Genomic DNA, 4,171 nt, shown 5'->3' with positions numbered 1-4,171 from the left:
GCCATAGTGTTTGCCCTAAAAATTTCGAGACACTACCTGTACGGTGAGAAATGCGAGATTTACACAGACCACAAGAGCCTCAAATATATTTTTACTCAGAAAGAACTAAACATGAGACAAAGGAGGTGGTTAGAGTTGATTAAGGACTACGACTATGAGATTTTGTATCACCCGGGTAAAGCCAATGTGGTGGCTGACACCCTTAGTAGGAAGGAAAGACTCAAAATGATAATGACATCTGAGGAATTAATTAAAGAATTTGAGAAAATGGAAATTGACGTGAGAATGATCCGTAAAGGAATAGCAGGATTATTTGAGATTAAGCTAGTGCCGGAACTGACTGAAAAGATACGAGTATGTCAGGAAAAGAAGATGAGTGAATAAAGAGGAACATTAACCGGTGAGGAAGTGAGATGCGAGAAGGACGAGAAATGGATCATGAGGTATGCGTCATGAATTTAGATTCCAAATGTGCAAGAGTTAAAAGACGAGCTGCTGCACGAAGGGCACATCTCCAGATATTCAATCCACCTAGGAAGTACGAAGATATACCGTGACCTTAAGGAATATTATTGGTGGCCTAACATGAAGAGGGAAGTAGTAGAGTGGGTCAGCAAGTGCTTGACATGCCAGAGAGTGAAGGCTGAACATCAGCGACCAAGTTGACTATTACGGCCCCTGGAGATTCCGGAATGGAAATGGGAGCATATAGACATGGATTTTGTGACAGGCCTACCAAAAACGAAGACCAATCACGACGCCATATGGGTTATCATAGATAGACTGACCAAGTCCATGCACTTCCTACCAACCAACGAAAGGTACACCGTAGACAAGCTGGTGGATATTTACTTGAAGGAAATTGTAGTGAGACACGGTGTTCCTGTATCCATAGTGTCAGATCGAGACCCAAGGTTTAATTCCTGATTTTGGAGAAGCTTTCAAGAATGTGTAGGCACCAGACTAAACATGAGTACCGCTTACCACCCCCAGACTGATGGGCAAAGCGAAAGGACTATTCAGACCCTAGAAGATATGCTACGAGTGTGTGCCATCAACTTTAAAGGAAATTAGAATGACCACTTACCCCTTATCGAATTTGCTTACAACAATAGCTATCACGCTAGCATAAGAATGCCTCCGTATGAAGCTCTTTACGGAAGGAGATGTCGCTCTCCCCTATGTTGGGATGAAGTTGGAGAACACAAGATAATAGGACCCGAGTTAGTCTAACAAACCAGGGAAATGATGGAACTCATCAGGAAGAGACTGGTAGCAGCTCAAGACAGACAAAAGAAGTACGCCGATCAGACCAGGAAGGATAGAGAATATGAAGTAGGGGATTCAGTGCTATTGAAGGTATCTCCATGGAAATGAGTGATGAGATTTGGGAAGAAAGGGAAGCTGAGTCCCAGATTCATTGGACCCTTTGAAATTTTGAGGAGAATATGACCTCTAGCTTACGAGCTCGCCTTGCCGCCTAATCTGCAACAAGTGCACAACGTGTTTCACGTATCCATATTAAGGAAGTACCATGCGGATGCGCGACATGTGATAGAATATGAGCACGTAGATTTACAACCAGACCTGACCTACATTGAGCAGCCAGTAAGGATAATGGACCAAAAAGAACAAGTGCTAAGGAACAAGATTGTGAAGTTGGTTAGAATCTTGTGGAGGATTCAAAATGTCAAAGAGTCAACTTGGGAACTTGAAGACGTGATGAGGAATAGATATCCCTACTTATTTTTTAATTGATTCCGGGACGAAATCCTTGTTAGAGGGGAAGACTATAATAACTCGAATTTTTGAGACCTTGTAAAAACGTTTAATGAATAGTAACCCTGACAGACGGGGAAAACATTTTAGCCCACACTATGTTGTGCATGAGAAAATGAGATTCAAAGTTGATATTATGATTATACGTACCAAATGAGTGTATGTAAACGCTATTAGTTTTCGAAGAAAACGAACTTTGAAAAATTACCATATTTACGAATCATCGAGGATTACGGGAATCATAATATAATTACAAATTTAAAATCCTATGGATTTATATCCAAGTATGATAATTCAAAATATAGGGAATAAATACGAAAGGATTTACGTCGCGAACCATTTACGAGAAAGTATTACGAAAACGTTAAGCGACCGAACAAACGCGTAAACGATTAAATAAACGTAACACACTAACTAACCATGGTAGAAAAGTAACCATGGTTACTTTATCAAATAGTGAGCTAAGGTATAGGATGATCAACCAAGGGCTAGCAAATAATAAGCTAAAGGGGCTAAGCTAATTAGCTTAGCTTGTAAACTACAAAGGCTAGCTAGTTTTTATCCAAGATTTTCAACATAAATCAAATCCTAGGATATAAACTAGAGAATAAAAATCAATACAAGATATCACTTGCATTATTCCAAGAAGCTCCCAAGAAGCAACACAAAAACTCTCTCTCCCCCATTTCTTCTTCTTCATTCGGCCCTTTCTAAATAAACCAAGAATTCAAAATCAAATCATCAAGCTCTATGTAATAACCCCAATTTTTGGAATTTTTGAAACCCTTATGAATAGTGTTATGCTGATTATGCTGAATAAGAAAACTTTTCATGCCACACTATGTAGGGGCTCTTTTATTGATCTTCTGGGATATTATTAGTACTCTATATGATAAATAAGTGTATGTAAAGATCGTCAGAATCCAAATTCGAACACTTTGATTTTTCCCGAAAATCTACCAGATACAGAAAGAATTGAGTATAAGGTAACAGAATAAAAAGGATTTAAATTCAAGGATTTAAATTCAAGGATTAAAAGAGAGGATCATGAAAGGAATATAATGTATTGAGAAAGGTTAAAGAAACCTAAGTAATAAGATCCCGGGTATGATCCCTCAAACGATAAACGAAAACGAAAGTTAAGCGAACCGTATAACAGATCAGCGATCATTAGGCAAGCAATTAAGAGTTAATCAAGGAGGTTAAGGAAGATGATGTCATCAAACCAACAAGAAGAGGACAAGTGTGGAGGGTGACATCACATGATGACCAAAGCATGACATAAGGGAAAGAAGTGTGGTTGATTTATAACCACACAATTTTCCATGGTTAAAAATGATTAAAACAAAACAAAAGTCAACCAACCAAGGCAAATCAAAACAAATCACAAAAAACACAAAAACTCTTCCCTTTTCTTCATCAAGCTCTCGGCAAAAATAAACACAGCAACTTCAAACTGCCATATCTCCTTCAATACTCACTCAAATGTTGTGTTCTATAGCTCGTTGGAAAGGTATTGACATGTCCTACAACTCTTGTTCACAAGTCTCGTCCAAATAATCATGGTAAGACCCTCATTTTTACAGTTCTTTAAATCGGACTTTTAGAAACTTTAAAGCCTAACTTTGTGTTCTTGATTTCTTTGGAAAGATCAAGCTTGTAGGAGGATCCATACGACTTCCCAGTAACTTTCCACCCTCCAAGAAAGGTATAAATCTTCACACCCTTTAGTAATAAGTTTGAATGTTGAAGTTTGGAGATGGTTGGATGGATGAGTAGTAATTTGAATGATAAGCATGATTCGAGCTTAATTGTTAAGTAGTTTAGTTGAATTTGGAGATGTTATAATATATGATTGGATTGAGATCCTTGAGCTTATTATGACTGAAATCATTAGCATTGATGTGTATCTTGAGTTGTTATTGATTGGTAGTTGGATTGATATGATTTGGAATGGTAAAAATTTGGGAAATCGCGTAAACATAGCCGTCGTAATGTCCGATTTACTTTAGACTGTTTTGCTCTTAACATCAGGACCCTAGAACTCCCTGTTAGGTTTTGACCATTGCCATTATTAGATAGTTTATGTTATGATCTTCGTTTTGATATGTGGTTCGTTTGAATCCGATGTACGGTTTAGGAGAAACGACCGTTTTAAGTAACGACGTTTCGCGACCGAACCATTACCCCTCGCCTTACTTTGAAACCTTGGTTAAGGACCTTAAATGACTAATTGGGGTAAGAAACAATTATTTAAAGTGGATTAGGCAGTTGGTAAGGTACTCGCGAAAGAATCGCCTTAAAAACCTTAATGGTTAATTTATTAAAAATGGTGGAGCCGAGGGTACTCGAGCGACTTAAGTAAATCGTTAAGCGCGAAAGCGAACGTTAG

This window comes from Apium graveolens, chromosome 11, assembly GCF_009905375.1.
Source record: "Apium graveolens cultivar Ventura chromosome 11, ASM990537v1, whole genome shotgun sequence".
NCBI classification, from domain to species: Eukaryota; Viridiplantae; Streptophyta; class Magnoliopsida; order Apiales; family Apiaceae; genus Apium; species Apium graveolens.
This window is presented reverse-complemented; position numbering follows the sequence as displayed.